General features: G+C 37.6%; 1 protein-coding gene across 5 annotated transcripts in view; it reads left to right on the plus strand.

Moving 5' to 3' along the window:
* Positions 1-23,602, plus strand: part of LOC106091776 (uncharacterized) — a 93,009-nt gene that overhangs the window by 47,341 nt on the left and 22,066 nt on the right. The window lies entirely within an intron of this gene.

Consider the following 23,602-nt stretch of genomic DNA (forward strand, 5'->3'; position numbering starts at 1 on the left):
GAGGCAACATTTATCTGCTTAAAAGTTCAATGGGATTAAGAATTAAACCAACGGCAGTTTATAGACATTTTGTCATGTATAAAAGGCATTAAATAAAATATTTTTCCAACATTTTACCAAATGGCCTTTTATGTTGCCATATTTTGACCACATAAATTCTCCTTTTGTACTGCAGTCTTAGCCAGCAAGCAATTCGCCTAAACGAGGCCCAAAGCGTCCATTCCAAAGTAAAACAAATCATGTAAAGCAAAAAAGAAGCAATCCAACTTATGTTCGCTAGACTGGCTTTTGGACTGGTTTGGCTGCGTGTCAGTCCCACCCCAATGAAATGTATCAGCAGCAACAACAACAACTATAAACGACTTTGGCTCACGAAAGGAGTCAACAACCGGAGTATAGAATAGTCTAAGGTTTCGCTAAACTTAGAATTGGGAACAGAAATTGAAGAACTAACGATTCAGTCAGTTTTATCGATGAGAACCACCAAGCCCAGCGAATGAACCAGAAATCACTTCTCAAGCAAAACTACCACAATAATGCGAATAAACAAGACTAACATATTTCGCGTAAACAAGGCTAACATATCTCTTCAAAACGGGGGTAAACAGGTGTGGTCCGTTGGGTTAACACATGCATGATATACATAAATAATTCAAACCATCTTCGTGCGGAGAGTAAAGAGCGTTTGCTTGATTGTTGGATAGGTTGCATATACGAGGTTGGTTCTGAAAAAGTGATTTACCTACATATATGATATTAATGTAAGATTTAAGCTGCAAAAATTTAAAGAACTAAAATTAGGAGATATTGTGTGTATGGTTGAAGATATTTCTCTTTTGTTAAAATAGCAAAAGTAGATTTTTCGAATTTTTGACTTATTTTTGCAAAAAGTCGACTTTGTATAAAGTAGACGTTTCAACTTTTTATAAAATTTCTAAATGAGATACTTCTATTTTCTACAAGTTTTTAGACTATATATATAAGATATTATCATTTCTTTGTATTTTAAAAAGAGTTTTAAATGAAAAATTGACGCTTTTTTACATCAAAACCACACCGCTATCTTAAAGCCAATATGTCGTATTGCAAAAGTTTCCACACTCCCGTTTATTTCTCCCTTTTTATACCCTCCACAATAGGATGGGGATATACTAATTTCGTCATTATGTTTGTAACACCTCGAAATATGCGTCTAAGACCCCATAAAGTATATATATCCTTGATCGTCATCTCATTTTAGGTCGATCTAGCCATGTCCGTCCGTCTGTCTGTCTGTCCGTCCGTCTGTCGAAAGCACGCTTACTTTCGAAGGAGTAAAGCTAGCCGCTTGAAATTTTCCACAAATACTTTTTATTAGTGTAGGTCGGTTAGTATTGTAAATGGCCAAATTGGTCCATGTTTTGATATAGCTGCCATATAAACCGATCTTGGGTCTCGACTTCTTGAGCCTCTAGAGGGCGCAATTCTCGTCCGATTTTATTGAAATTTTGCACGTAGTGTTTTGGTATCACTTCCAACAACTACGCTAAGTATGGTTTAAATCGGTTCTTGTTTTGATATAGCTGCCATATAAACCGACTTTGGGTCTTGAGTTCTTGAGCCTCTAGAGGGCGCAGCAATTCTCATCCGATTTGGCTAAAATTTAGCATGAGGTGTTTTGTTATGACTTCCAATAACTGTGCTAAGTATGGCGTAAATCGGAATAGAACCTGATATAGCTGCCATATAAACCGATCTGGGATCTTGACTTCTTGAACCTCTGAGGGCGCAATTCTGATCCGATTTGGCAGAAATTTTGTACAACGGCTTCTCTCGGACTATAACTTGATACAGCTCCCATACTATCTCCCAATTTTACTTCTTGAGTCCCTACAAAGCTCAATTTTTATCCGAATGAACTGAAATATTACACATTGACTTCTACAATGTTCAGAATTCATTTATGGTCCGAATCGGACTATAACTTGATATAGCTCCAATAGTATAACAGTTCTTATTCAATATTCTTTGTTTGCCTAAAAAGAGATACCGCGCATAGAACTCGACAAATGCGATCACTGGTGGAGGGTATATAAGATTCGGCCCAACCGAACTTAGCACGCTTTTACTTGTTTGTATTTGAATTAATGCTTGTAATGGTTTACACATCCTAGTCGACTTTCAACGGGCGTTACTAAGAACGTTAAAATCCAAGTAGAACATCACATTTTATTGTACACACATAGAGTAACAAACTTTTATTCTCTATCACTTTCTCTATAAAACTCCAGAAGAAACACAAAATACCTCTAGTCCATCCGATTTTATGTATCCGGCCATTTTTCAAAAATAGAATTTTCCAAATTTTGTGCGAAAATCTCTATTTGTGAAATGTACCCCCATTTGGGAGCTACTTAAAAATATTGTTCGATCAGTCCATGGATTGAAATATACTTTGATCATGCCGAGAAAATGTCGCTTGCCAAATTTTATACAAATTGGAACAAAAAAGTGGGTTTCAGAGCAAAAAAACCGAAAATTGTGGGTACGTTAGTATGGGACCTACACCTAAAGTTGGACCCGCATAGACATTTTACAGGCTTAAGATGTTTAATCAAGAGATCGATCTATATGGTAGCTATATGGACTGGGATGAGTGAATTATAAACATTTTTCAACTTTTCCGCAAAATCGGACGGGCTTTACGGGAGCAATGAAAATATTTAGACCTATAATCCCATCTTTGAACCTAAAAGCTTAAAGGATAAAAAATACATTTGTGTCAAAATTCAGCTTCCATAAACATAAAACTATTAAGCTGAATCTTACACTTACGAGGCATAGTCCCAATTTTGCTTGGATATGGCACGAATGGTTATCACCTTCTGAATACCTATGCTAAAGTTCATCAAATCGATTTAATCATGTAATGATATTACCCAAATTTGCCTTCCGTTTAAATAACGTTAAAACGTTTTAATAACTATTCAATTGAAAAAAAAAAAAAACAAAGTAAAAGCACGCTAAGTTCTTGAAGGGCATAATTAATTCTATATACCAAGCTTCTGTCAAACTAGCAAAATTAAAGGAATTGTGCAAGGATAATCTAGAGACGAGTTTATATGGGAGCTATATCAGGTTAAAGACTGATTTGGACGTACTTGGCGCAGCCACAGAACATCGCATGCAAAATTTCAGCCAAATCGAACAAAAATAGCGGCTTGTAATGACTCAAGAAGTCAAATCGGGAGATCGGTTTGCATGGGAGCTATTTTCAAATCTGAACCGATGTGGCCAATCTCCAATGACCTACATCAAATGTAAGTATCTGTACAAAATTTTAAGCGGCTTTAAGCTTTACGCGTTCAACCGCTGTCGTGATTTCGACAGACGGACGGACGGACATGGCTAGATTCAATCAGAATTTCGAGACGATCCAGAATATATATACTTTATGGGGTCGCAGATCAATATTTTGATGTGTTACAAACGGAATGACTAGATAAGTATACCCCCATCTATGGTGGTGGGTATTAAAATATATGGCAACAAGAATAAACCAAAGAGCAGTGAATCGCAGCACTTGAGAATAAAGTACCCAAATGCATTTTAGAAAAATTGGAAACAATTCTTATGTAGCAACCTAGCAGCAACATAAGCAAAGCAAAACTTGTATCTTTGTGCAGATTTTTTTCTCAGTACAGCTTTGTTCTCGACTTTTCGACTTCAAAATCGATTTTTCGACCTTTTAGTCATTGAAAGAAGACTTCAACTTTTCGACTTATATACACAAAAGGACGACTAATCGATTAGTAGAAAGCCGACTTTGCGATCCCTACCACCGACATCCCACCCAAATATGGTTCAGATCGAACGTTATTTAGATATAGCTGTCATATAGACCGATCTGCCGATTATGGATCTAAAGCCCCTAAAAGCTTTAAGCGATTTCGTTGAAATTTGAAATAGTGGATATAGCTGCCATATAAACCGATATGCCAACATAGTGACTAAATCTTGTAAATGACGCATTTATTATCTGATTTTGCAGGAATTTGACACAGTGACTAATACGATCCAGATCAGATTATATTTAAATATAGCTGCCATATAGATCTGCCAATTTAGGGTCTTAATCCCGTAAAAAGCGTGAGTTGTATAAGAGTTCTGGGGACTTGAATTAAGTATGCTCCAGACCTGCTCCTATTTATATAAATATTGGAGTAATATTAAAATAGGTTGATTAATATATCCATGGTAGTGAGAATCAATAGTACGGCACGTCCGAACTTACTTGTTGTTTATTTTCGTATTTGTACCGGAATTTGTAAAACATCCTATATCACATACGTTTTCCTATCCTAAATACCTTTCATTTGAGTCCCTTATTGTTGTGTTTGGTCTTAATATATATTTGTTAGGTTTTGAGGGTCGGGCGACTCCCTAGGTACCCCATCCGAAATTAAGATACCAAATTTTTGTTTTTAGTTTATTATAAGACGGCACTCAAAATTTTTTAATAAAAAAACTTATCTTCAAATCTAGTCAGACTTCATACCTTTTGAAATATCGAATAGAACCTTGTAAGATTTTCTTACAATAGAACAAAAATTGTGTATTTCTACAACTTTAAAAAGCCATATCGGATAAAAGATATATATGGCAGGAACATCTAAATCTGGGACGTCAAATATAATATCTCACGCTCAATATTGTAGAGATCTGACCAAAATTGTGGCTTCTACTGCCTTAAAAGTCCATATCGATTGGAATATGTTATATCTAAATTAGGACCGATTTCAATGAAATTTTGCGCACGTATTGGGACGCCAAATAAAACGTCTCATGCTACATATTTTAAAGAACGGACAAAAATTGTGGCTGCTTCAGCATTAAAATTCCACATCAGATGACATGATTCTTTTTTTTTTGGGGGGGGGGGGGGGGGGGGCGCGCCACCCCTACATTTTTTTAAGTCGAAAATTGCCAAAATTCTCATAAATTGCCAAATATCTCAAACTTTTTTTGAAAATTGTGGTCGCTACTGGGTACAGGAACTCACCCTTCGGCGGTGACATTTGGTTCAAGACAGAGCTGAACTTTGTACTGCTTGCCAACACACTATTTATAGGCCGATCTTAATCTTTCAACGCCTTCAAAATGTGTCTGTCTTAGCGAATATCTTGGTTTTATAGTGATAGTTTTGGCGAATCAGCTTTCGTTTTTTTCTTTTCTTTTGCGATCATTTTAATTTACTCTCAAACTAGTTTTATGATTTTAACAGATTATTGTTTGTATCGGTCTATTAAATGGCTTTCATTTCCACAAAAGGTTACGCAAACAAACAAAAAACAAGTAAAAGCGTGCTAAGTTCGGCCGGGCCGAATCTTATATACCCTCCACCATGGATCGCATTTGTCGAGTTCTTTTCCCGGCATCTCTTCTTAGGCAAAACAGGATATAAGAAAAGATTTGCTCTGCTTTTAGAGCGATATCAAGATATGGTCCGGTTTGGACCACAATTAAATTATATGTTGGAGACCTGTGTAAAATGTCAGCCAATTCGAATAACAATTGCGCTCTTTGTGAGCTCAAAAAGTAAAATAGAGAGATCGATTTATATGGGAGCCGCATCGGGCTATGTACCGATTCAGACCATAATAAACACGTATGTTGATGGTCATGAAAGAATCCGTCGTACAAAATTTCAGGGAAATCGGATAATAATTGCGACCTCTAGAGGTTCAAGAAGTCAAGATCCCAGATCGGTTTGTATGGCAGCTATATCAGGTTATGAACCGACTTGTACTTTATTTGACATAGTTGTTGAAAGCAACAATAAAAAACGTCATGCTAAATTTCAGCCAAATCGGATAGGAACTGCGCCCTCAAGAAGCTCAAGAAGTCAAGCCCCAGATCTGTTTATATGACAGCTATATCAGGTTATGGACCGATTTGAACCATATTTGGCACAGTTGTTAGATATCATAACAAAATACTACGTGCCAAAATTCATTCAAATCGGATAGGAATTGCGCCCTCTAGAGGCTCAAGAAGTCAAGACCCAAGATCGGTTTATATGACAGCTATATAAGGTTATGGACCGATTTGAACCATACTTGAAACAGTTGTTGGATATCGTAACAAAACACGTCGTGCAAAATTTCATTCCAATCGGATAAGAATTGCGCACTCTAGAGGCTCAAGAAGTCAAGACCCAAGATCGGTTTATATGGCAGCTATATCAGATTATGGACCGATTTGAACCATACTTGGCACAGTTGTTGGATATAATAACGAAACACGTCGTGCAAAATTTCATTCCAATCGGATAAGAATTGCGCCTTCTAGAGGCTTAAGAAGTCAAGACCCAAGATCGGTTTATATGGCAACTATATCAGGTTATAAACCGATTTGAACCATACTTGGCACAGTTGTTGGATATCATAACAAAACACGTCGTGCAAAATTTCATTCCAATCGGATAAGAAATGCGCACTCTAGAGGCTCAAGAAATCAAGACCCAAGATCGGTTTATATGGCAGCTATATCAAAACATGGACCGATATGGCCCATTTACAATACCAACCGACCTACAATAATAAGAAGTATTTGTGCAAAATTTCAAGCGGCTAGCTTTACTCCTTCGGAAGTTAGCGTGCTTTCGACAGACAGACGGACGGACGGACGGACAGACGGACGGACATGGCTAGATTGACATAAAATTTCACGACGATCAAGAATATATATACTTTATGGGGTTTGAGACGAATATTTCGAGTAGTTACAATCAGAATGACGAAATCTTATGGTGGAGGGTATAAAAAATTGGACTTATTTTACTACGAGCCATTACGTTCTCCTTTAATAATGCAGCTAATTTATCCTCCGAACTTGGAGTCGGAGTCGAAAAAATTACCTCGACTCCGACTACTGACAAAAAAATTGCTTCAACAAAAAAAAAAATTATATTACAACAATTAAAAGCGTGCTAAGTTCGTCCGGGCCGAATCTAATATACCCTCCACCATAGATCGCATTTGTCGAGTTATTTTCCCGGTATCTGTTTTTAGACAAACATATGATAAAAGGAAAGAATTGCTATGATATTGGAGCTATAATGTCAAGTTATTGTCCGATTCGGACCATAATTGAAATGAATGTTGGATACCAGTGTAGAAGTCGTTGTGTAAAATTTCAGCTAATTCGAATAAAAATTGCGCCCTTAATGGGTTCAAGAAGTAAAATAATAGATAGTTTATATGAGAGCTGTATCAGGCTATAGACCGATTCAGACCATAATTGACACGTATGTGGAAGTTCATGAGAGAAGTCGTTGTAGCCAAATCGAATAATAATTGCGACCTCTAGATGCTCAAGAAGTCAAGATCCCAGATCGGTTTATATGACATCTATATCAGGTTATGGACCAATTAAAACCATATTTAGCACAGTTTGTGAAAATCATAACAAAACACTTCATGCAAAATTTTAGCCAAATCGGATTAGAATTGCGCACTAAAGAGGCTGAAGAAGTCAAGACCCCAGGTCGGTTTATATGACAGGTATATCAGGTTATGTACCGATTTAAACCACACTTAACACAGTTGTTGGAAATCATATCAAAACACGTCATGCAAAATTTCAGCCAAATCGGATAAGAACTGCGCCCTCTAGTTGCTCAAGAAGTCAAGATCCATGATGGGTTTATAGGGCAGTTATATCAAAACATGGACCGATATGGCCCATTTACAATCCCAACCGTCCTACACTAAAAAGAAGTATTTGTGCATATTTGTGTAAAATTTCAACCGGCTAGCTTTTCTCCTTCGGAAGTTAGCGTGCTTTCGACAGACAGACGGACGGACGGACAAACATGAGTAGATCGACTTAAAATGACATGACGATCAAGACTATATATATAATTAATGGGGTCTCAGACGAATATTTCGAGGAGTTACAAACAGAATGACGAAATTAGTATACCCCTATCCTATGGTGGAGGATAAAAAAAGAAATTCATTACAATTTTGTCTGTAGAAAAATTTTGTTTGAAATTTTTTCTTTAGAAAGTTTTTATTGAAATTTTGTTTTTAGAAAAAAATTTCATCAAATGTTTTTTTTTTAATTTTGTTGTCTTGAGACATAAATTCATTACAATTTTGTCTTTAGAAAAAATGTCATTGGATTTATATCGTTAGAAACAAAATTATTGTTTTTAGAAAAAATTCTTTTAAATATTGTTTTCAAAAAATATCATTCAAATTTTGTCTTTAGAGAAAATTTGATCGAAATTTTTTTCTTGAGAAAATATTTGATCGAAATTTTGTCTTTAGAAAAAATTTTATTGGTATTTAGTCTTCAAAAGAAATCTCATAGAAACTTTTTAAAAAATGCGATTAAAAGTTTTCCTTGAAAAAGTTTTATATAAATTTTATGTGTGGAAAACATTTCATTAAATTTTGTATCACAGGACAAAAACTGTTTAATTATTTAATGAAAATTTTATTTTAGTTTTTCCATATATATTTTGCATATCCTGCAACGGATGTTTAAAAGTATTAAAAACTTGTAATCACATTTTAATGCCCTCAGGAGTATGTTAAATTTGGGCTCCATTTACACTTCTCCTCTTTATGCGAAATTTTGGATAAAACTGAAAACTGGAAAAAAGCGCCATAGTTGAATGTAGTTCACTTGTTTTTTGCGGTTTCATAATCAACTTCTTAATACCTTTCATTTGGTACCCATATTTCCTAGGGTTAAAGGGGGTCTAAAATCCTCAAGATCCAGTAGGTCCTTCCTAGGTCGATTTTTTATTTTTTGTTTATACATATTCATAATCGACTCGCTAATACCTTTCATTTGATACCCATATTGGCTAGGTTGGAGCACCTCACCTCCATTATTTAGTGGTGGGTTAAAACATAGCATTTTTAAGTGCCCGGAGTCGACTCCGGAGTCTCAGTCGAGAAATTTGCCTGGAGACGGAGTCGAGTCAAAATTGGTCGATTCCGCAGCCCTACTCCGGTCAAAATCCGGTGAAAAATACATACCTTATGCCCCCTAGCAGCTTTATCGAAATATGTTCCGATTTGAACCAAATACTAATAAGTACAAGTCATTGTTCAATTGTGTATTGCAAAATATTGGTCTTATTAGTAGCTATATCTAAAAATAAACCGATCTGAACCATATGCGATGCAGATGTCGAAAAGCCTAACACAACTCACTGTCTCAAATTTCGGAGACATCGGACAATAAATGCGCCTTTTATGGACCCAAAACCTTAAGTAGAGACATCGGTCTATATGACAGATATATTCAAATTTGGACCGATCTGGCCCAATTTAAAGAAGGATGTCGAAAGGCCTAACGCAAATTTCGAGGACATCGCACAATAAATGCGGCTTTTATGGGTCTAAGATCTTAAATCGAGAGATCGGTCTAAATGGCAGCTATAATCTGGATCGATCTATGCCATATTGCAGAAGTATGTCGAGGGGTTTAACTTAACTCACTGTTTGAAATTTCGGCAAAACGGATAATAAATGCACGCTTTATTTGCCCAATACCTTAAGTCGAGGGATCGGTCTATATGGCAGCTATATCCAAATCTGGATCGATCTGGGGTAAGTTGAAGAATTCGAAAGGATGTCGAAAGGCCTAACACAGCTCACTGTTCCAAATTTTCAAAATCGGACAATAATTGCGCCTTTTATGGGCGCCAGACCTTAAATCGAGAGATCGGTCTGTATGGCAGCTATATCCAAATCTGAACCAATCAGTGCCAAATTAAAGAAAGATGTCGAAGGGCCTAACACAACTCTCTGTCCCAAATTTCGGCATAATCGGATAATGAATGTGGCTTTTATGGGCTTCAGACACTAAATCGACGAATCGGTCTAAATGGAGGCTATATCGTGATATCGTCCGATATAGCCCATTTTCGAACTTAACCTGCTTATGGACAAAAAAAAGAATCTGTGTATAGTTTCAGCTCAATATCTCTATTTTTAAAGACTGTAGCGTGATTTCAACAGACAGATGGACGGACGGACATGGCTAGATCGTCCGAAATTTTTACCCTGATCAAGAATATATATACTGTATAAGATCGGAAATGAATATTTCGATGTGTTGCAAACGGAATGACAAAATGGTGGCTATAAAAATCATTAAATCATAAAATCATTGTACTTAAGAAAAATAATTTTAAGGTGGTTCTGGTCTGAACAAAATTTTGTCTCAGTAGAATATTTAAATATGAAAATTTGACATTTAAAAAGTTTTACTAATATTTTGTGTTTAGAATAAATTTTATTTAATTTTTTTCTATATACAAAATCATTTTGGGGGTGGGGCTCCTCCATAAAAATATGTACTAATTTCGTCATTCCGTTCGTAACACCCCGAAATATGCATCTAAGAAACCATAAGATATATATGTGATCTTGATCGTCATGACATTTTAAGTCAATCTAGCCATTTCCGTCCGTCTATCTGTCAAAAGCACACTAGCTTTCGAAGGAGTAAAGCTAGGCGCTTGAAATTTGGCACAAATACTTCTTATTAATGTAGGTCGGTTGGGATTGTTAATTGGCCAAATCGCTCCACCTTTTGATATAGCTGCCATATAAACCGATCTTGGGTTTTGACTTCGTGAGCCTCTATATGGCGCAATTCCGATTTGGCGGAAAATTTGTACGTGGTGTTTAGGTATCACTTCCAACATCTGTGCTAAGTATGGTTCAAATCGGTTCATAACCTGATATAGCTGCCATATAAACTGTTCTCCCAATTAGACTGCTTGAGGGCGCAATTCTTATCCTTCCGACTTCCAACAAGTATGCCAAATACGGTCCAAATCAGTCTATAACCTGATATAGCTCCCATGTAAACCGGTCTCTCGATCATTCTTGTTCGGTTCCCAGAAACTTTAATTTTTGCTGGTTTGACAGAAGTTTTGTATGAAGAATAAAATTATGCCCTTCAACTAAATTTATTTTGTACAAATTTTTAGCAGAATCCATGGTGGTGGGTTCCCACGATTCATCACGGCCGAACTTAGCACGCTTTTACTTGTTTTCTCTAATTTATGGTCAACTTCAATTCAAATTGAATATCGGCAAGCGTCATAGTGGCATGACGGGTATGTCTTGTACTTATAATTCTAAATGAAGTTCGCTGTAAATAAATATAAAGGAATTCACCACCTTTTTCTGGTTTTGTTACAACATTTTTAAAACGCGCCTCGTACATTAAAGTTGAAGTCGCATTAAAGTGTATCTGCTACAATGTTTGTTTATCTTTCTCTCAAAACCTCATACATGCAAAGACTTTGTTTTTCTCTCTGTCTTTGAATCTCCCATTCATATGAAATCAAAAGCCATTTCTTGACCACGCTAACAAAACCTGTTCAAGTGAAGTCTTTGTTTACACTTTTGCCTCACCATTTAACAGTGGTTATTGGCGTTGGTGCTGACACTGGTGGCAAGTGCCAACCGGCAGAACTTGATTCCTTCGTTCCATTCACTGCTCTTTGAAATGTCGTCATAGTCAGTCAATCGTCCATTGGCACTAACCACAGCCATAAAAAATGAGCAACTAAAATAGTGACGTAAAAAAAGGTCAAGACTCATTCACAACTGTACAAGAGAGTGTCAACAACATCCCAAGAGTCCAGACCAATGACACTCATTTTAGTCGATATACAAACAAAAGCACCTACGACTACACCAAGGACAAGGGCAACATTAACACGGCATTGGAAACTGGTTAAACGAACAACGTCATTGCTTGGGAAGCGCTTACTCTTTCACATATACCCTTGCCGAAGAAAAAGTGTAAAGTCCTGAAAATCAGCCAATGAATTATTCACATTTTTATACCATCCACCATAAGAAGGGGGTATACTAATTTCGTCATTCTGATTGTAACTACTCGAAATATTCGTCTGAGACCCCATAAAGTATATATATTCTTGATCGTCGTGAAATTTTTTGTCGATCTAGCCATGTCCGTCCGTCCGTCTGTCTGTCGAAAGCACGCTAACTTCCGAAGGAGTAAAGATAGCCGCTTGAAATTTTGCACAAATACTTCTTATTAGTGTAGGTCGGTTGGTATTGTAAATGGGCCATATCGGTCCATGTTTTGATATAGCTGCCATATAAACCGATCTTGGGTCTTGACTTCTTGAGCCTCTAGAGTGCGCAATTCTTATCCGATTGGGATGAAATTTTGCACTACGTCTTTTGTCATGATATCCAACAACTGTGCCAAATATGGTTTAAATCGGTTCATAACCTGATATAGCTGTCATATAAACCGATCTGGGATCTTGACTTCTTGAGCCTCTAGAGGTCGCAATTATTATCCGATTGAAATGAAATTTTGCACGACGTGTTTTGTTGTTATATCCAACAACTGTGCCAAGTATGGTTCAAATCGGTTCATAACCTGATATAGCTGCCATATAAACCGATCTTGGGTCTTGACTTCTTGAGCCTCTAGAGGGCACAATTCTTATCCGATTTGAATGAATTTTTGCACGAAGTATTTCGTTATGATATCCGTTATGATATATTATCAAAATCGTATAATTTTTGTGAGTTTTATCGAATTTTGGCGACATTTTCCAAGTTTCGCCCATAGTGCGGCGGTAGTTTGAACATTATATCTTTGCCACTCCACCACTTCTATTATAACAAGGGTCTTCATTTGATATACACTGCAGTGCTAGTGCCTTTGGGATACGCCCAGTCTCTGTTCATCAGAGTACATAACATAGCCCATCTGGTCATCTAGTTTGGAACCTGTTATCTAGATAAAGTAATCTGTCTAGCTACAATATCTTGAGACATTAAATAAGGCACCCAATGGCATTGTCTTTAGTGCGGCTGTGCTTCAGAAACAAGCCATGCTTTGGATCAGCCTGAGTAAGGAACAGTATGTAGGTTTTAAAGTGCCGCCCACCAGACCACAACACCATATTGAATTATAGGTCTGACAATTACAGCATATAGCCAGGACACGCCACAATTGTAAGAGTATAGAGAAATGCTCCCCTAACCAAAATAGCCAAGCAACCAGCATACACAACCACTTTTTTGGAAGGAAATAATATGATTCTGTGGACTTACTCATGCTAAGACGACACTAATTGACGAAGTTTTTATCAGAATTATTTTGAAGAAATCATATCAGGACTTTTCTATATGAATTAGATTTAAACGGGACTGGGTGACATTTAGTATGGCTGTGATATTTAAAGACGACGTCTTTATTCCCAAGAACCCTTTATCATCAGCCGATTTATATGGAAATTGGCATTTTATGTTCTGTGATGTCATTCTTATAGTGCCGAACAAAATTATTGGCACAGTGCTAGTTGGCGACTAAATAAACAAATATCATATACAAGAAAATAAAACATTTATTCAATGTTATTCATGAACAAGGCATAAAACTATGTTTAAATATTATAATTTCTTATCCTTATTGTAAGTGCTTTCCAAAGATGATTCGATTTACCGGTTTGACTTCTTGAGCACATTCAACACGAAATTACTGTCAGAATTGACTGACTTTTTGAGCACCTCGAGGGTGCAATGCTTATCCGCTTTGGCTAAAAGTGGATAAGCTATGAGTTCAGTTATGACATTCATTATATCAAACAAGTCTCATTGAAACATGTGCAAATACTGAAAAAGCTTCTTTGGAAGAATTTGAAATTTGTCTTTCAATTACCCGTCTTTCAATGTGTATTTCACATCGAAATACTCGAAACGAGGCAAACTATCCATATTGCAAATTTCGATATTTCAAATAAGTTATTATTATCGATATATCGATACTATCGCATATATCCTATCACCTATATTTGCTGTGTTTTATTTTTGTACTACATAGTGCAAATCTCTATTAATCGGTTATTATTATCTGTAATCGCATGTTATCGATACGTTTTTAGCACGTCTTTGCACTGTAATTCTATCTAGAACATCTGCCTTGCACTAGATAGGACTAAAATAAAACACGGCAATTTAAAACGAAAATGAGAAGTAAAAATCAGGATATCGGTTTCTATAAATGCAATATCAACGTCGGGTGAACATTGTGCCCTCAAGAAGTAAAAACGAGAGCATTTATAAGGAAACTTTATCAGGTTATGGACCGAACGGTGCTTGAAATACTCAACAAGAAGGACGATTGAAAAATGTATGTTTGGGATACACTCACGATCGAATCACTAACATTTTGTTTAATTTTACAAATAGTGTAACTTTGCGTATAGTATCGATAGGAAAATTATCAATCGATATTCAGCCAAAAACTAAAAGTAGTATCGAGAGTGCCATCGATATTTTGCCATCTCCAGTTCTTCCACCCTTTAGTAGTGCATTGGAGTTTTAGCAAATAAAAAGAATAAAGCTCTTTAAATTGGCCAATTTTTAGACTATTTTACAGTAATCACACAAAGCATTATTTCGTTCTTGTGGTATCGCAATAAATTAGGGTTGGTATTCTATTCAGCTTTCGGATTTGTCGCAGAATTTTTTAATTGTTTCATGAGCGAAACATTACAGTAATCATTTGCTTTTGTATAATCGTTTTATAGTTTTTTCCCAAAAATTTTAAATTAAATAACGAAAAGAAAAAATGAACCATTGAAACCAATAAAACAAACAAAAGTGATGCCGGCAATGGTTTCAAACGTTGGCAATATAATTTTTCCCCATTTTCCTTACTATAAGCAGAGTACTACTTTTTGGCCAATTGTTCTCCAACGTTTCGCCGACGTTTTTATAACCACCACCCGATGATATTCATTAAGTCATTCAGTTTGCAAGACATCGAATTTCCGACCCTTCCGTTTGTCCGCCCTTCTGTCCGTCCGTCTGTTGTAATCACGCTACAGCCCTCATAAATTGAGATATTGAGCTGCAATTTGGCTCAGATATGTTTGGATGTAGCTGCCATATAGCCCGTCTTCCAGTTAAAGGTCTGAAGCCCTTAAAGCTTTATTATCCGATTTCGCGGCAATTTGAAATAGTGTGTTGTTTTATGGTTCAGATCGAACGATATTTAAACACAGCTGTCATATAGACCGATATGCAGAAATATGTTCAGATCCCGTAAGACGCATTTATTATCCGATTTCGCTGGAATTTGACACAGTGGCTTTTATTAAGCCTCCCGTCATCCGACCTGAATATGATCCAGGTCATACTATATTTAGATATAGCTGCCATATAGACCGATCTGCCGATTAAGGGTCTGCAGCTTAACGTGTGTAATTTGACAATTTTGACAAACATTTTAAATTACATGTGAATACAAAAAGTGGCATGTCATAAGACAACTACATGCCGTGTAATAACGGCTTAAGGATTTGTTATATTTCTCATTAGCATCAGACCCTGTCTAGTCCGCTTTTTTTAGCATTTCATTAGGTAATTATTTTCAGAGGCCTAAGCCATTTCTGCTTTATCCCGGTATCGATAGACTTGAAAGAGAATCCATCAAATAAAACAAGAAAAGCGTGTTAAGTTCGGCCGGGCCGAATCTTATATACCCTCCACCATTGATCGCATTTGTCGAGTTCTATGCGCGGTATCTCTTTTTAGACAAACCTAGAATATTGAATAAGAACTGTTATGCTATTGGAGCTATATCAAGTTATAGTCCGATTCGGACCATAAATGAATGCTGAACCTTGTCATGCTGAAGTCATAGTGTTCATTCGGATAAGAATTGCGCCTTGTAGGGTCTCAAGAAGCAAAATCGGGAGATAGGTTTATATGAGAGCTGTATCAAGCTATTGATCGATTCAGACCATATTATACACGTATGTTGAAGGTCATGAGAAAAGCCGTTGTACAAAATTTCGGCCAAGAGAATTCGGATGAGAATTGCGCCCTCTAGAGGTTCAAGATCCCAGATCGGTTTATATGGCAGCTATATCAGTTTCTATACCGATTTATGACATATTTAGCACAGTTGTTGGAAGTCATAACAAAACACCTCATGCAAAATTTCAGCCAAATCGGATGAATTTCGCGCTTTATTGGCTCAAGAAATCAAGATCCAAGATCGGTTTATATGACAGCTATACCAGATTATGAACCGATTTGAATCATACGTAGCACAGTTGTTGAAAGTGATACCAAAACACTACGTGCAAAATTTCAGTTAAATGTTAAATCGGACGAGAATGGCGCCCTCTAGAGGCTCAAGAAGTCAAGACCCAATATCGGCTTATATGGCAGCTATATCAAAACATGGACCGATTTGGCCCATTTACAATACCAACCGACCTACACTATTAAAAAGTATTTGTGAAAAATTTCAAGCGGCTAGCTTTACTCCTTCGAAAGTTAGCGTGCTTTCGACAGACAGTCGGACGGACGGACATTGCTAGATCGACTTAAAATGACATGACGATCAAGAATATATATATACTTTATGGTGGAGGGTATAAAAATCACTAAATGGTATGTCCCATGAAAGAAATGCAAATGACTATCAGAAAGGCGAAATGGTTTATTCCTTTTTTAGTGATTTCAAATACAAACTGCATTCATATGGAATTGGAGTTTTTATTTATCGTCTGCATATAATATTACCACACATGACTTACCATTATTTGTCTGAGGGGTTTTTATACGCAGGCCGTCAATTTTTATCGTGAAATGTCGTGTTTTTTCATAGGATGGGGTATACTAATTTCGTCATTCCGTTTGTTGAACATCGAAATATTGAACTGAGACTCATCAAAGTATACATATATATTCTTGATCGTCTTGGCATTCCCAGTCCGTTCGTCTCTCTGTCGAAAGAACGCTAACTTTCGAAGAAGTAAAGCAAGCCGCTTGAATTTGGAAACAAATACTTCTTATTACTGTAGCTCGGTTTGGTTTGTAAATGGGCTATATCGGTCCATGCTTTTATACAGCTCCCATATAAACCGATCGCCTGTTTACACTTTTTGAGCCTCTAGAGAGCGCAATTCAATTTTCTGCTATGACATTCAACAGATTTGCCAAATATGATATTATTCGATCTCCCAATAATACTTCTTAGACCTTTAGAGGCCGTAATTCTTACCGATTTTGGCTGAATTAAATATGCACAGCGACTTCTCCTATGACCTTTAACGTACATGCCAAATATGGTCTGAATCGGTTCATAACCTAATATAACTCCTATATAAACCGAGCTCGTGATTGCACTTCCTGAGCCGCTAGAGGGCGCAGCTCTTGCTTGATTTGGCTGAAATTTTGTGCAACGACTTCTCCTATGACCTTCAACATAGTGTCACAGCATAGAAATTCTTATCCATTATCCTTTTTTTACTAAAAATAGATATCGTGCAAAGATCTTGAAAAATGCGATCTATGGTGGAGGGTATATAACATTCGGCCTGGCCGAACTTAGCACGCTTTTACTTGTGTTTTTTTTTTTTCTTCTAATATCAAACCAGGTATTTTTTGCTGGTCAACGGGTTTTTTTACATTATATCACGAATTCTATGTTACAATAAATACAATAAAATACTTCACCATCTCACTCATCCTCCAAGTTTCGGAAAATCTTTTCAAAAACTTCTCACATATTTTAAGTGTGTATGAACCAAAGACATTTTCAGGTCATTGGTCTATTTAAAATACACCGAAAAAAAAGTTGACCGAAAGTTTAAGATTTTTCTTTACTCTTAGGATTTTAGCAATAAAAGCGAGGCAAATCATCAAATAACCAAACTTTAAATTTAATTTCCTATTTGCTAACGGACACGACCCGGATGGTCGTTCAAATTTCGATCGCTGATTGATTCTTATTTTACTACATAGATGACTATCCCATTACTATTTTTTGGAAATTTCTTTTTTATACCCTACCACAGGATGGGGGTATACTAATTTCGTCATTATGTTTGTAACATCTCGAAATATGCGTCTAAGACCCCATAAAGTATATAAATTCTTGATCGTCATATCACTTTAAATCAATCTAGCCATGTCCGTCCGTCTGTCGAAAGCACCCTAACTTTCGAAGGAATAAAGCTAGCCGCTTGAAATTGTGCACAAATACTTCTTATTAGTGTAGGTCGGTAGGGATTGTAAATGAGCTATAGTCCATGGTTTGATATAGCTGCCATATAAACCGATCTTGGGTCTTGACTTTTTTAGCTTTTAGAGGGCGAAATTCTCGTCCGATTTGCACGGTCTCACTTCCAACAACTGTGCTAAGTATGGTTAAAGTCGGTTAATAACCTTTTGGAGGGCGCAATCTTTATACGATTTGTCTGTAATTTTGCGCGTGGTGTTTTGGTATCGCTTCCAAAAACTGTACTAAGTATGATTCAAATCGGTTCATAATCTGGTATAGCTGCCATATAAACGGATCTTGGATCTTGACTTCTTGAGCCGCTGGAGGGCGCAATTCTCATCGGATTTGGTAGAAATGTTGTTGAACGACTTCTCTCATCACCTTCAACATGCGTGTCTAATATGGTCTGAATATTACACAGTGACTTCTACAATGTTCAGCATTCATTTCATTTACGGTCCGAATCGGACTATTACTTGATATAACTCCAATTGCAAAACAGTTCTTATTCATTATTCTTTGTTTGCCTAAAAAGAGATACCGCACAAAGAACTCGACAAATGGGGAATTTAGCACGCTCTTACTTGTTTAAACGTATCATCTTAACGGCAGTATTCACCTCTGGCGAAATTTTCGTTACCATAAAAAACGCATTGACATATCCTAAGCGAACTTTTCGATACCGTTGCAAAATTTGGAAACATTTTTTGCAATTACAAGTAAAGAGATAAACAAGAGATTAAGTTCGGCCGGGTCGAATTTTGGGAAACCACCCCCATAATTCTGCTAAAAATTTATACAAAAAAAAAAATAATTTGAAGGGCATAATTTTATTCTACACACTAAACTTCTGTTAAACCACTACATGACTAATTTCAGCCAAATCTGACAAAAATTGCGGCTTCCAGGGGCGCAAGAATTCAATCGGCAGATCGGTTTATATAAGATCTAAATCTGAACCGATATGGCCCATTTGCAATCCCCAATGACCTACATCAATATTAAGTTTCTGTGCAAACTTTTAAGCGGCTAGCTTTACGCGTTCGACCTCTATCGTGATTTCGACTGACGGACATCGCTAGATTGACTCAGAACGTCAAGACGATCAAGAATATATAGACGAATATTTCAAGGTGTTACAAACGGAATGACTAGATTAGTATACCCCCATCCTGTGGTGGTGAGTATAAAAATGTATGTTTTGTTAGGTCCACGAAACATTAAATAAAGCTCTTTGCAAATGCAGATGTGAATAGATATGGCACACTACTCTCAAGATATCACAAGCTATTCGCCTATGCCGACGACATCGACATCATAGGTCAGTCACCGGAAGTAGTAACTGCAGCCTTTGAAAGAATCAAAAAAGAGTCAGTAAAAAGGGTCTGGCAATAAATGATATAAACTCCCAAAACTCCTTGTACAACCGAGCAGATAAAGAAAATGGAGAAAGTTGGGAACCACAACTTTGAGATAGTCAAAAACTTTATCTACCTCGGCACCGCCGTAACCGAAGCGAATAACACCCGTTTTAAAATAAAGCGATGAATGATACTGGCAAACAGATGCTACATTGGATTGAGTACGCATTACTCAACAGACGGAGATCACATTATACAAGACACGGATACACGGATACGTGTTGTTATATGGTTCCGAGACATGGGTACCTATAAAAATTCTTAATAAAAGCATTTGGTTTGTCGTCAAAATTCCCCAAACGTTTTATTTTTTTGCGTGTGGGTTCAGACACTGACCCAACGGCGGTGACAATTGCTCATAAGGTCAGAGCTACATTTTGTACTGCTTGCCAACACACTATTTATAGGCCTACCCTACCCTACAATTATAAATTCGGGCTATATCTAATTCTAAGAGCTATATCTAAATCTGAACCGACTTTTTTTAAATAGAAAATTGCCAAAATTCTTCTTTTACTGTGAAATGGGTAAAGACACCTCGAACTTTATTTTTTTGAAAATTGTGATCGCTACTGGGTGCAGGAACTGGCCTATCGGCGGTGACATTTGGTTAAAGTCAGAGCTGAATTTTGTACAGCTTGCCAACACACTACTTATAGGCCGATCCTAATATTTCAAAGACTTCAAAATGTGCATGTCTTTGCGATTATCTTAGTTTTATAATGATAGTTTTGGCGAATCAGCTTTGGTATTTTGATGAAATTTTTCTTTTGTGCTCATTTTAATTTACTCTCAAGCTAGTCTTATGATTTCAACAATAACCTGTTAAGCTGTTTTTGTCGATCAATTGGTTTTAAATGACTTTAATTTTCACAAAACTTTACGCAAGGCTAGGTTAGATTAGGTTTGTGTGGCAGTCTGCCATCAGACTCACTTAAACGTTCTCGTCCATTGCGATACCACAGGAACAGAAGAAGGAAGATGCCTTTTAGTTCCTACCGTTGAACCATCCAGATCTCTTTAAAAATCCCGTTAACTTGCGAATGTTCACATCCGCTAAATCAGACAGGTTCTCAAAGAAATGAGAACCTAAAGTGGAACTCCTTCTAGCTGCTAGTACGGGACACACACACAGAAGGTGTTCTATAGTCTCTTCTTCCTCGATGTCCTTATAGCTTCTGCAAAAGTCGTTGGTGGCAACCTTCAGTATGTCAGCATGTTTTCCGATTAGACAGTGACCTATCATGACGGCCACAATGACTGAGACGTCTGTTCTAGCCAATGACAGCAAAGCAGTAGACTTCTTCAAGTCCAGATTATGCCACATATATTTCGAATGCTCACAGCCCCCTTTTTGTGACCATCATTCGTTGTCCTTCGGGCCTGGTCCTGAAAACTTAGCTTACATGTCACTAGAGCACACCCACGGATTCCAGTATCCCTGGAATGTGTAGGGAGTTCCTAGTATATCTCTGGGATATCTCTGTGGCCCGGCACGCAGAACAGGTGAATTTTGAACTGTTCAGCCATCTCATTGAGAGTTCTGCGACAGTCGAGGGCAGTTTTTGTGTTCATTAAATCCAGGGATTTAATGGCTGCCTAGCTGTCTGAGAAGATATTAATGCCAATTGTCGTAATGACATTATATCTCAGCTATTCCACCACTTCCTTAATTGCAAGGATCTCTGCTTGATACACACTCCAGTGGTTGGGTAAAGTTTTCGATATGACCAGTTCTAGTTCATTAGAGAACACCCCAAAGCCCACCTGGTCATTTAATTTGGAACCATCCGTATAGAAGTCTTATAACTTCTGTTACCAGGGTTATCGTAGTTCCAATGATTTTTTTAAAAAAGCGGCTCAGGTAGGGTGTAATACACACAGCCTGGAACATCGGATATTGTATGAAGGATAACACAGTGTCTGTAGCCGCCACATGACCAACGATAAAGCTCCCTTAACCTCACGGTAGTGGTCGCCGCAATTTCTCTAGCCACAATGTCCAGATGTGTAAGATGAAGCATTAAATTCAGTGCATCAGATGGTGTCGTCCTCTGTGCGGCTGTGATGCACAAACGAGCCATCCTTTGGATCCGGTTAAGTATTGAGCAGTGGGTGGACTTTTGAAGCGCCGTCCACCAGACCACAACACCATACAGCATTATAGGTCTGACAACTACAGTATATACCCAATGCATGACCCGCGGTCCAAACCACCAACTTCTGCTAATGGCTCTCTTGCAGGTGTATAGGGCAAGATTTGAAGTTCAATTTCCTGCCCAGCAAAACACCCAGGTATTTTGCGCTTTTTGTCAATTGAACATTCTCTCCTCCTAAGGCGACGAGTTCCACTGTAGGCACCTTGTATATCCTGCTGAAATGAACTACTTCCGTCTTGTACGGATTTATACCTAGACCACCTTCGGCAGCCCACTTTGCTGTTGCACATAGAACTTTTTGAAGTATATCTCTTAGAGTGCTGAGAAACTTTCCCCAAACCGCAATTGCCACGTCATCAGCATACGCGACCACTTTTACGCCTTTTTCTTCCAGAGACAATAATATATTGTTATTGGCTATATTCCAAAGCATAGGAGACATTCTCTCCACTCAAGGAGACAGGTTCCACTGTAGGTAACTTGTATATCCTGCTAAAAAGAACTACTTCCGTCTTGTACGGATTTATATCTAGACCACCTTCGGTACCCCACTTTGCTGTTGCACGTAGAGCTTCCTGAAGTATATCTCTTAGAGTACCGGGAAACTTTCCCCTAACCGCAATTGCCACATCATCAGCATACTCGACCACTTTTACGCCTTTTTCTTCCAGAGACAATAATTTATTGTTAATGGCTATATTCCAAAGTAGAGGTGACAGTACACCTCCATGGGGAGTTTCTCTGCTGACCCATCTTTTTAGATCCACAGATCCCAAGCCTGCCGTAATGAATCTTTTAGTAAGTAAGTTATTAATAAACTTTCTTACGGTAGAGTTGATGCCTAGAAACTCCAACCCCTTCACGATTGACGTCGGTTTTACATTATTGAAAGCACCTTGAATGTCATGAAATGCTACCATTGTACAATATATTCCTTGACAGCGAGAGAACCCTCTATGTAGCAGACTAGGTCGTGAAAGGCTGTTTCAGTGGATTTGCCTTTACATATGCATGCTGCTGCCGCGATATTTTTCTATCAACCACTCAAGAGTCTTCAGCATAAAGGATGACAGACTAATACGACGAGTATGATGCCGCTAATTTCTCCTCCCATGACGAAACTATTAAAGGTGATCTCATTGTAATGATGAGATAGCGGTGCATGTGAGATAGCGGTGCAATCCGCTATCTCATCATCAATATGTCATTTCAAAATTGGCATTGTTTTCAATATAACCAATGAAACTTGTCCTCGTTTGTGTATGTGTGCAAGTAAGATGGGGGAAAGAGAAACTCAAACAAAGGGAACGTGGAAAAAATGGGGAAGTTTGCTATGAATATAAACTTAGAACTGATATCCTAATACCGTCAAACTGGCCACCTTCATTAATCCACCTTGTTCTCCTCCGAACTTTTTTAAAATCGATCGAAAATCCACATTTGATGGAAAAGATATCCGGTAAAAATAACCTCGGCACCGCCGGCACCGCCGTAACTGAAACGAATGAAGGCAGTTTTGAGATTAAGCGAAGAATAATACTGGCAAACAGATGCTATTTTGGACTAAGTAAGCAGTTTAGAAACAAGGCCACCTCTCGACAGACGAAGATTATACTATACAAGACGCTAACACTACCCGTGCTGTTATATGGTTCTGAAGCACGGGTACTTGTGAAAGCAGATGAGGCAGTGCTTGGAGTATTTGAGAGAAAGATTCTTCGTAAAATATATGGAGCAGTTTGCGTTTAATGGAGAATATAGGCGACGTATGAACCACGAGCTGTATGATCTGTACGACGACGAAAGCATAGTTACGCGCATCAAAATACAACGACTGCGTTGGCTAGGTCATGTTGTCCGAATGGATGAAGAAGCTCCAGCAAAGAAGTCTTTTGAAGGCAAACACGGTGGTACACGCAAACCGGGAAGACC

The sequence above is a fragment of the Stomoxys calcitrans genome, chromosome 1 (assembly GCF_963082655.1).
Source record: "Stomoxys calcitrans chromosome 1, idStoCalc2.1, whole genome shotgun sequence".
NCBI classification, from domain to species: domain Eukaryota; kingdom Metazoa; phylum Arthropoda; class Insecta; order Diptera; family Muscidae; genus Stomoxys; species Stomoxys calcitrans.